The following is an 11,561-nucleotide window of genomic DNA, read 5'->3' on the forward strand; positions in this document are numbered from 1 at the left end:
ATCTTCTCTCTCATCCAATCCCATTCGTGAATAGTGCTCAAATGAGTTTTTAGGAGGATGTATGTGAAACTAACCTTACTCCCAGGCACAAGTTAAACGATTAAGCGGTCAGCCTCTAAGAACTAGCTCAAGGCACTCAATGTGAGACTTAGATCGTTGAATTACCAAACTTTAAAGCTTTTGGACGACAATATATTTTCAACGGGGAGCAAGCTGAAGGCTTATTTCACAATATATTTTCAACGGGGAGCAAGCTGAAGGCTTATTTGCTGCATGAAAGTACAGAACAGAGGATATTGTTGCGATTGTAAGATCATCAACGACCTGTCAAGAATGCTCTCGGGTAATTGGTTGTTAGTAGGGCTTTTGGCCAACGACGTTTCCAGGAGGATTGTATTCACATGCGATCACAGTTGATCCGTCGCTGCACGTGAGGACGGCGCATCCTAAGTTCTGTGAATCGCGCCAGACGACCTGCGTGTAATGCCCACAAACTTGCCCTGGATCGCAGGTGTTGGAATCGTAGTGATAGTACTGGCTCTCCGAGACCCAAGCGTTGACAGCATCACTGGGAGACCACTGAGCACCAGCGCTACCCCAGAAAAGGTTCTCGCCGTACGGACCCCCGGAATGGGCGAGCTGACAGTGATCACTGGGCGCAAAGTAAGATTGAGCGTATGCTGCCAAGCTTGAATCCCATGTCAAAGGCTGAACGCCCACAGCGGAGCGCGCCTGGTTATGATCTTGGAGGAACTCATCTTCCTGGCTCTGCGCGGCGGAAGGGTGCGACGCGATTAGTAGTACAAGCGTGAGAGCCATGATGATATGAACGGTCCCAAACCTTGAACGTAAGATCGCTTCCATGCTGCAGACACAAAGTCATCTTTTGTTCCATAAGAAACCAAACCAAAATCTATGTACCTTGCCTGCGAGACACTTGCATTTTCATTTTCACAGAACAGAAGAAATTCATGCTCCATACAAAGAACAAACAATGTCCACCCCTCTCTCTCTCGCGCTCTCTCTCTCTCTCTCACACACACATAGAGACACAAGTTAAAACATATTATGATGGAAATCTCGTCAAAAACATAGGTTAGCTTCTCCTCCATTAGGCAACGGCACAATGTGGAATCATGTTATAGCTCAGACAAAGGCTGAACACTAATTTACAAGAAGAAATAGAATGAACCTCTTGCAAGAAGAAATGAGTTGCTGCAATGTCGGAGAGAACTACTTAGTGCGACACACCCCTCAATTGTTGTGAGCCTCTTTTATCAAGCTGCAGCCGTGCCTTTGATGTGGACCTCTTTTCTTTTCTAGACTATTCTATGACTCTTGGACCTCTAATTTTACGCAATTGGTAAGAAACCCATAGTTTTACTATGACTTTTGGTTTCTTGATTTCTTTTCTAAAGGATTCTTTTGACTCTTGGTCATGATTTCTAGGAATCAATGAGAAAGCCATATATTTTACCAAATGTTCTTTGTGATCTCTTGACCACGAAGTCTGTTGTGGCAAGCAACCATAAATTTCCACTAACGTGTTATGTGGTCTCTTGACCAAGGCTCAAGTTGGGTCCATCAAGCGTGCAATGCACGATTGATGGAAAATTTCTTGGATCAAAAGTTGCAATTGGGTCCCAAAATTCTAGCCCAATATTGGAATTGCATAGTGTCCAATGTTGCAACCGGGCCCACAAAACTAGTCTTATATTGGTGTGATATTCAATCTCACAAAAACTAGCCTTGTATTGGTGTGATATTCAATCTCACAATATTAAAATACTTGTTTTATTTCTTTTAATGGGCATGCTAAAATAGGGTTCTTGTCATTCTTTTCCAGTAGGTCCCCCCAATTGAAAAGATTCAAAATTACATTAAATAGTGGAAAAGGTAGGAGGGGAGGGTTGGAAAGGCAAGGGGAGGGTAAGGAGGACATCCCTCTATTTATGAGGGGAAGAGGGACCTACCTTCTTTGCCTTCCTCCCCTGTGAGTCCTTGGAGTGGGTACTTGGAGTTGTTGAGTTCAAGTCCTCACCTTTGCATGAAATTTTCAAGTTACAAATTTAACCTTGGCTTAATTAGGGATACTCCACCTTTTCACCTAAGAAGTCAATTGAATTTCTCAATTGAAAAAAAAAAGGCCCTTTGAATTACATTTCTCCTCTAGTTAAGTTATATCTATGGAATAATTTGTTGAGATTCAAGGCATCCAGAATAGGTAAATGGAAAGTATAGGTGAGCAAGGAATTAGGTGAGAGGCAATTCTTTATGATAGATGCTCTTATGATTTAGGGCCACCATAGGGTGGTAGCACACACATGCATGCACCATGTATCCACGTGCATGAAAAACCTTGATAGGCTCTACATATAGGTCCCAATAGTCGTAAAGAATGGGCCTTCTAGACATTCAAAAGCATCAAAAGTCTCACTTCCAAATACCAAGCACAGTCATAGCTCTCAAAGGTTCTACTACAATTACTAAGTTGCATTTTATGCTTTTACGAATACTAGCATCATTGAAGCTGCAACAACTTTTGGATGACATTTGAAAGCCATAATCTTAGTAAGAAACTTTCACCACATTTGGACTATTCAGGGAATTTCTAGGATGTGGGAGAAAACTAAATGAGACTCTTGAAAGACATGCTTAGTTATTTTGACACTCATGCAAGTCTATTCAAAATTTTCAAAACACAAAAGTACAGGTAGTTTTGCATCATTTTCTCCATTTGTCTCCTTACATCAATGTACATTTTGAAATTGCAATGTAATTAAACAATGCAATTTAAAAGAATAATGTCATATACAATGAAATTACTATATACTATAAAGTTACAATGTATTTTGTATAAAATGAGAATGAACCTCTTGCAAGAAGAAATGAATTGCTATGATGTGACAATGAAATTACAATGTAATTACAAAAAAGGGAGAATGAACCTTTTGCAACAAGAAATGAATTGCTACAATGTGGGAGAGAACTAAATATTGAGACACTCCCTCTGTTGTTTTCAAACTCTTTTATCAAGATGCAACCATGCCTTTGATGTGGACCTAAATCTTGTTTTGTGATTCCTTTCTAAACTAATCATCATGACACTTGGGCCTCTAATTTTGCACAATTGGTAAGAAATCCATAATTTTTTTTGTGATTTCCTTTCTAAATGATTTTATGACTCTTCCGAAAGCAATTGATGATAAAGCCATATTCAGCCAATGTCCTATGTGGGCTAACAAAGTCTAGACAACCATAAATTTCAACTAACATGCTATGTTTGTGGTCCATTGACCAATATTGAAGTTGGATCCATGCTTGGGTGGGGTCACTAGGCGAGCACTAGGCCTATGTGTGAAACCCCTTATCTCTAGATTTATTAAGAAAAAAACGCTCTTTTCAATTCATATTCAATCTATGAATATCCCCTCTATATAATACACTTTTGTATGTGAAAAATGTATAAAAAGAGGATTAAAAACACTCTTTCTATTGAATCCACATGCTACTCTTACTTATTTATGAGTGACTCACCCAAGGGTCCATGAAGCATGTGTAATGCATGATTGATGGAATTTTTCTCATCTGAAAAGCCATAAATTTCAACCAGGGACATCCTATGTGGCCTCTTGACCACAAAGTCCATTGTAGCAAGACAGCCATAAAATTCAACTAGCATGCTATATGTGCAATCTATTGACCAATACTGAAGTTGGGTCCATGAAGCATGCAATGCATGAGTGAGGCAAAATTTCTTGGCTGAAAAGTCACAATTGGATCCAAAAATTCTAGCCCAATATTGCACTTGCATGGTGTCCAATATTGCAATTGGGCCCAAAATATCTAAACCTATGTTGGTGTGAAATTCAACATTATGATATGAAAATACCTTGAGTTTTTTTGTGTGTGATATGGTTAGAATTAAAATACGACTCTTATCAATCTTTTCTCATACCTCCCCCTGAAATTTAAAATGTATTGATTAGTGAAAAATATAGGAGGTGATGGGTGGAAATACAAGGGGAGGTTGTCTAAGATATCCCTTTATTCGGGGTGGGGGAGTCGTCCTCTTGTGTGGGGGGGCTCCCCTCTTAAGCCCCCTCCCCTTTGACTTATGAGAGTGAGACTCTCAGCTTTTTTACAACATTTTCACATAGCATAATGGTAAGACCTTGGAGTGGGTACTTGGAGCTATTCAGTTCAAGTTCCCACCTTTGCATGAAATTTAAAAGCTACACAAGTTTAACCTAAGATTAATTGGGGGTACTCCACCTTTTCACCTAAGAATCCAATTTTTTTCTCAATCGAAAAAGAAAAGCGGCCTTTTCTACCTTTCTCCACAGGCCCAAGTTATATGTATGGACTTATAATTTCTTGATATTAAAGGCCTTCAAAATAGATAAAAGGTGAGAAAACTAATGGATGAAATAAGTGAGAGCCAATCACTTTATATTATAGGCTATTGACACTTACAGCCAACTAAACGGTGGTAGCACACACATGCATGCACATGTGTCCATGTGCTTGGAAATCCTTGAGGGGACTCTACATGGATATAGGTCCCAAATAGGCATAAAGAGTACGCCTTCTAGAAAGGCATCAAGTTTGTGCATGCAAAGCATTAAGAGGCCTCTACATGGATATAGTTCTCAAATAGCCATTAAAATTGCGCCTTCTAAAAAGTCCAACGCATCAAAGTTTATGTTCCAACACATCAAAGGTTTCACGTCCAAATACAAAGCATATTCATAGCTCCCAAAGCCTCTACTACAATTACTTAATTGGATTTTATGCTTTAAATATGAATATTAACAGCATTGAAGTAAAAACTTCTTGTGAAATCCAAAATCTTCTTAAGAAACTTTCATTACTTTTGGACAATTCAAACTTTCAATGGGCATGTAGCGTCTAAATCTTGTGGGAAGCAAGGAATTTGTAGGATGGACTCATAAAAGTCTCAATTTAATTCAAATTTTTCAAAACACATAGAAATACATAGTTTTACATCATTTTTCTCCTTATGCACGATTAAAAATGTTCCCTTCATTGATTAATTACTTTAAAAGGAAATGCTTGAGTAACATAAATTTATTATTCCCTTTCAAATTCAATTGCACTACTCATAAAAAAGTTTGAATTTGCATTTTAAGCATATTTTTTATGTCTATTTTATGTATGAAATTTTAGTGTCTATATTAAGCGTATCTATATTAAGTGTGAGACTTTTTCATAGAATGGTTTCTTTGATTTGATTTCCCTTTAACCTTGTTGTATGAAAAGTAATATTGTTAGCAATATAATATAAATAATTTTAGCGAGTTGGATTTTAAATTCATTATACTCATTATGAAAAAAGGGAGCTCATTTTGGGGCCTTTTGGCCAAAATGAAAAATAGCTCTCAACCAATGGCCATAGGGCCAATGTAACGTGGGGAAATTTTAAAATTTTTGAAAAAATTTTGGAATTTTGGAGCAAAAAATTATATTTTATTCATGTACAACTATCAATAACAAATAAAAAATTTGGTCGAGGAACGAGTGTGATTTTGTAAAATGGTGTATTTATGAAGATGCTACCGACTAGAATATAAATTTTAAAAGTTTTTTGTGGGGACGACAATATATTAACTGGTCCTAGTTCTACGAGAAGGTGTGTTGATCATAATATTGAAGAGTGAGGTTTAAGAGCGATCTCGTTGCTTTGTCAATCTCTCTCTTTGATAATATTCTTAAAGTTTTGAATAAGAAGATCATGCTTATGAGAGACTAGAATATAATGTGTGCTCCTTGATATGTCCATTGAGTTTTTAGGTGTAATTCGAGTATAAGTCTGGATACTAGTCTCAATGGCACCCATCGACAATCAAAACCGTTCTTGTGCAAAACATTGTGTTGATCAGACTGGCGAGAATGAAGCTATAGACATGAGTTCCCTACCTCATCGACCTCTTTCCTTTATATCTTCTATCGAAGTTTCCAACAAGGTTACTGTGGATGGTTGCTAGCAAAGTTTTATTGTATCAAAAGGAAGTTGGGTGCTAATGCAACCAAACAAAAGGACGAAGCCACGTTCAAGTAATCCCTTTTTGGCATCTTGGAAGGGTAGGGTGAAAGATTTTAGAACCAAGGAGCGGATGAAGTCCATAAAGGAAATATTGGTTCAACATGTATACATGCATAGAGAGCTTGTGTTGTGAGAGAATTATGCAAATTATCTTCTACAACACAGACCAAATTGTAAGTGACTTCATTGAGAATTCATATTTCATAATGAGAGAATTTCTTAAACCTCAATGTCTTGATTTTTATTTTCAAATATATATCCTTCATCTTATGAGCAGTGGAAGCCTACCGAATGCATTTTAGGATTCATGGATGTGTTACATGGGTCCATAGGAGAATTGCAATATCAAGTTAGATCGGCAACATATTAGTCAAGAGTCTTTTTTTGTGATCATTTTTACCAACTATTGGATAAATCCAACACACATAGTGTGTTGAAGAAACTAGCTCTCCTAGCATGGAATACCATTGATTGCCTAATTACTCATGGTACCGTAATAGAGTCATATAGTGCTAGGTTGCTTACAGAAGTACAATGATTCTTACGGCCAGGGATTGCTAGTAAAATCGATAAAATAAATATTTGCATGCCAATAACTGCATTTGTACATCTATTCAATAAACTTTCTATCAAGATTTGCAAGATGGTGCTCACTTATAATGCAAATGGTGTTGAAAGAATTCTTGACTTCTTGGATTATTGGGACATGATAACATCCAACCAAGTATACTGTGAGGTTGTGCACAAGTCGATTAAACTTAAGTTATACATGATTGCCACTCACAATGTCAATCCTTTTACGATAGACGTAGTAGAATGATTGGGAACCCAATTGGTTCCAATGGATCAAAATTTGAACTCTTTTGGTCTTGAGAATGAAGCACTTGATATTACTGTGAACAAGAATGAAAATTTATTGGGAATTATATCAATCAAACAATGCTGCACACTTGCACAATTACACAGGACTTCAGGTGGAGAGAGAGGGAAATGTTGCATAAGGATTCTAATTTATTCTAAATAACAAGAAGATAAATCAAGAGTTGAACATAATTCAATGTTTTTTCTTTATTATTGAACAAATCAGAGAAAGACTAGATGTTTTTGCTTTTTAACGCACACCATTGATTAACACTACATGTTGGCAAGTATTGCACTGAAGGGAAAGGAGAATTCTGTGTAGAGGTCCATCCGAAATGGGATTATTGAGATAATTCAAAACTGATGATTACATATAATGTATTAATATAGCACACGGGTACAAAATGATTATTTACATAGTAAAGAAATGTGATGCAACGGATGAAAAGTATACATGATAATGTCAAATAACTAGATGATTCTCAGGCAATCACTATCGTTCACGCGATGGCTAATGCTGTGAAGGGTTGGCATCCTATGCCTAGGATGATCCTATGATGAAGGTTGATCACGGAGCTTCTCTTGTACCTTTTTCTCATCCACCACTTCCTCTTCCATGTTCTCATCAAGCATCTCTACCAAAATAGCCTTTGCTCTAGTTGTTGAATTTTTCTCCTACTCTCTTTAGTGTTGGTATATATGAAAAGAGCAAGTCACAGAAGCTCTACAATAGTGTTGGCTCTAAAGTTGCATCCATAATCTACAATGTAACTATATTCCTTCATCATTTGCAAACAATAATAGAAATTCAATTTCTCTCGTATTGTAACAGTGTAGAATCACATCTCAAAGTATGGAGAATGGGATGCGACCGTAAACATGGTAAGTGCTCGGTAAGTGTTAAAGAGTTAAGGTTGATTGAGATACCTATGGGTGTTCATATGTTTGAGTTATGATCCCGTTTTAATTTGATATAGGATGCAGTGCCACACCCGCATATGTTGCCCTATGCTCGCCATGAGGAGGCGAAGCGTCGGCGATATGAGGTGGGATCTTCAGGAGGGACCGTTACGGATGCATGGAGTGATGGTGATAGTAGCCCTCCGCCATTCCCTCATGAAGCCGTGGAGGAGGAGGTGTTTGATGATATGGTGCGGGATTTATATGTCCATCAAGGGAGGGATGGCAGCATGGAGCAGGATGATCTTTTTACTACAGCATCGACTCCACTGTTTGAGGGGTACACATTCTCTGTTCTACGTGCCCTCCTTGAGTTAGTAAACTTGCAAACCATCTATGGATGGAGCAATGCAAGTTTGAATACTCAAGTAAGCTTTAAAGTCTGTTTTGCAAACATGGTGAATTATGCTAGTGGGTCAATTACTCGAATTCTTTTCCTCATTTATGGTCTTCACGTGTAGGCTATTGTGTAAAATGCTTCCAAGGGAGAATAAATTACCGACCTCAAGAGATATGGCAAGGCAACATGTGACCTCTCTTGGAGGATTAGATTACAAGCGCATCCATGCATGCGTCAACGATTGCGTTTTGTTTCATGGACTACATAAGGATGCAAGAGAGTGCCCTACTTGTGGAGAGGCAAGATATAGAGCAGATCTCAAAACTTTGGACGTGCCTCGTAAGGTTCTGCGACATTTTCCCATAATCCCTCGCATCCAACATATGTTCAAGTGCAAATCCATTGCAGAGCTCATGTCATGGCATTACTCCCATCGATCAACCGATGGCAACTGGAGAACTCCCGCAGACTCTCCTGCGTGGAAGCATATTGAAGACACATGGCCAAGCTTCAAGGAAGAACCTAGGAGCTTGAGACTTGGATTGGGTATGGATGGTGTGAACCCATTTGGTCTCAAAAGCACCTCTTACAGTGTATGGCTAGTGATATTGGTGAATTATAATCTTCCACCCTCTATGGCTATTAAGAAAGGACATGTTATGCTGTCCCTTCTAATTCCAGGGAAACATAAAGTCAAAAATCCTGATGTTTATTTGGAGCCTTTGATTGATGAGCTAGAGATACTTTGGAGAGGTATCGAGGTGCATGATGTGAGCAGGCCTCCCTCGTCTTGATGTGGACGATGCATGACTTCCCAGGCTATGGCGAGTGTTCAGGTAAGCATTGCACTTCTAATTATGAATAGGCAAAGGATGTGGCACCCTAAACCCACCTTCAACTCTTAATTGTGTCTATCCAGGTCTCACTACATCGGGTTACCATGCATGTCCTGTTTGTGGTCCTCACTAGTTGCCTCATGGGCAGACGCATTGAATAAGGTCATCTATGAGAATCACCATCGATTTCTCCCACCTGATCATCCTAGATATGTTGCCCCTTGGAATGAAGTCCTCCCACAATCACTCACCGCGGGAGATTGGATGAGAATTTGGGACGGTTCCATGACTCCTCCACCACTTGGCATGAGTCGGTAAGGGTTTGCAACTACTGTGTGCTATATTGGCTAGAAATAAAGATTGCCCGCTAACACTTTATTTTGTTTAGATACTCCATCTTTTATCGTTTACCATATTGGTCCCACCTCAAGATCAATCACCTGCTTGATCCCATGCATATCTTCAAGAATGTGGCATCTACCATTTGGGAGAATTTGAATGGGACACGAGATTCCATACGCATAAGGGAGGATCTACGTACCACAGGGAGGATGCGTGAAGCTTGGCCACAAGAGAGACCAAATGGGCATGTTTTTTTACCTCGTGCACCGTGAAGGTTATCAAAGCTAGAGATGGCGGTGGTGAAGCGCACTATTACTACAATTCGTACTCCCACTGGATGCATGAGGTGTTTGAAGGGAGCCTTTATAAAGAGCAAGAAAAGAGGTGTAGAGCAATTATATGGCTTGAAATCTCATGATTGGCACAAGATGCTCCAAGTAAGTATTTTATGTGCATAATACCTTTTTCCTTTCAAATTTGTGAGTGAATAATTATAAGCAACTAATCAACCACCTCCTCGTGGGTTCAGTTCATACTACCTACTAGCATTTCATGTAGTGCATCGAAGGACATGAAAGATTGTATTTATAAGATGGGCGAGCTTGTGAGGTACTTTACATGATACAAAATATGATGCGTATCAATGCTCATGCAAGGTGTTCATATTGCTAATGTGGTGTACTTTTTCATTTCTAGGTATGTGAGCTCAAAGGAAATAGATCCCACCATGCTTGAGAATGCTCGAGTTATGTGAGTGGAGGTGGTTTGTTTAGTGGAGGAGACATTTCCACGTTCTATTCTCACAAGCCAACTACATCTTATAGTGCATTTGGTGGATGAGATTGCTATATGCGGTGCTATACATGCACGATGTTCCTCGAGCGCTTCATGAAGACCTTGAAGGGCTTTGTGAGACAAAATACAAGACCCAAAGGTAGCATGGCCGAGGGTTGGTTGGTACAAGAGTCACTTGTATATATTTCTGAGTTTCTTGTTGATGTGGATAGCTCTCTCCCACGACTATGGAGAGATGATGAAGACCTAAGGATGACCTCTAGGGAAAGGACGCAACAAAGTAATAGACACGGAGTTGCATAATAGTATCAACCTCTATTGTGCCTCAAGGGAAAGGATGCAACAAAGTAATAGACACGGAGTTGCATAATAGTATCAACCTCTATTGCGTGCTTAATAGTGATGTGATGAAAAGATGGGTGACAAGAAACAAGGATGCAAAGGCAAGAAGACAAGAAGAAAGGCCCCTCTTTCGTACACACCACGGATCTCGTGTGCCATACCCTTAGTATCTAAGAGCACTTCCAAAGGATATTCATGTGGATTGGCTACTTGATGAAATGGAGAAAGCAGAGAAAGATGAGAGGATGCATATCACAATGGAAGAATGGGAGTATGCTAGGGGATGCATGAGCAAGGTCGGTATATAGAATGTTATGCGTAAGTTAGGAGCTTTCAATAATTTAGATTGCTTATTTAATTGATTTTTTTCAAATATTTAGATTGCTTATTTAATTGATTTTTTCTTGGTGTAGTGCACTATGTTCAATGCTATACGGTGTGAGGGCAAGCATTTTCGAACACAACGGATTGATGATAAGAGAAACACACAAGATTGCGGTGTCATTGCTAGCTTTGAGGGAGCCAATGGAGCCATGGATGATTATTGTGGCATAATCCAAGATATTATTAAGCTTGACTTTCGACGCTTCTTTGTGTATGTTTTGGATGTAAAGTGGTTTAAGGACGTGGTGGAAAGAGGCCCTAATGCAGCAATCAAACATCATGCAAGTGGCTTTGTAGCTATTGACTCCACAAAGTTTTGGCAAAGTAGGAAGGACACACTAGTACTACCGCAACAATGTGAACAGGTACTGTGCACACATATAAAAATACTCGCTTTTAAATATTTGATACCTTCGATGCAAGGAATATAACATGATTGTATTTGTGTTTGAATTAGGTTGTCTATCAACCAATGGTGGATAATAATAGATGGTGGCATGTCATACCTATTATGCCACGTTCCAAAGTTCAGCCTCTAAGAACTAGCTCAAGGCACTCAATGTGAGACTTAGATCGTTGAATTACCAAACTTTAAAGCTTTTGGACGACAATATATTTTCAACGGGGAGCAAGC

General features: G+C 38.9%; 1 long non-coding RNA gene across 1 annotated transcript; it reads right to left on the minus strand.

Moving 5' to 3' along the window:
• Positions 1-214: 214 nt before the first annotated feature.
• On the minus strand, positions 215-1,286 carry LOC147888696 (uncharacterized). Its single transcript, XR_015543050.1, has 2 exons — positions 1,193-1,286; positions 215-865 (listed from the first exon to the last, which is right to left on the minus strand). It is a non-coding gene; the product is annotated as an uncharacterized LOC147888696 (long non-coding RNA).
• Between the last annotated feature and the right edge of the window lie 10,275 nt (positions 1,287-11,561).

This window comes from Dipteris shenzhenensis, chromosome 21 (assembly GCF_047967505.1).
Source record: "Dipteris shenzhenensis isolate YYH24624 ecotype China chromosome 21, Dip_SZ_1.0, whole genome shotgun sequence".
Classification (NCBI taxonomy): Eukaryota; Viridiplantae; Streptophyta; class Polypodiopsida; order Gleicheniales; family Dipteridaceae; genus Dipteris; species Dipteris shenzhenensis.